The following is a 521-nucleotide window of genomic DNA, read 5'->3' on the forward strand; positions in this document are numbered from 1 at the left end:
GCTCCTCCCGCCGCCGCCGCTCAGCTTCCGCCTCCTCCTCCCGCCGCCGCCGCGCCGCCTCCCGCTCCCGGTGCACCAGCGCCAGGAAGGCCTGCGACAGGCGCAGCCCTGAGCCCACAGGCCAGGGCCCCACTATCCTGCGCGCCCACCCTTACGACCGAACACCACAGCTGCGATCCCTCCAGCCCCGGGCCGCCCCACCTCCCCCTGCAGCCTCTCCGTCTCCTCCTGCTGCTCCTGCTGCTCCTGCCGGCGCCGGGCCAGCTCCCTTCTCGCCAGGCGCCTCCGGAAGGCACACTGGATGACAGCGGCTGCTTGGTCCTCCGGGGTCGGCCCTGTGGGTGGGGAGAGGGCTCACGGAGTCCAGTGTCCCTTCCAAGCTGCCTCCAGGTTAACATGGCCAGGGGAGCAGGTCGCTGACCAAAGGACAGATATTCTAACATCCACAAACAGACCCTGAAAGCCAGAAGGACCCCCGCACTCAGGCTGCCTGGGCTGGAGCTGGGGGCTCCACCACAAGC

The sequence above is a fragment of the Hipposideros armiger genome, unplaced genomic scaffold (genome assembly GCF_001890085.2).
Source record: "Hipposideros armiger isolate ML-2016 unplaced genomic scaffold, ASM189008v1 scaffold_280, whole genome shotgun sequence".
Lineage (NCBI taxonomy): Eukaryota > Metazoa > Chordata > Mammalia > Chiroptera > Hipposideridae > Hipposideros > Hipposideros armiger.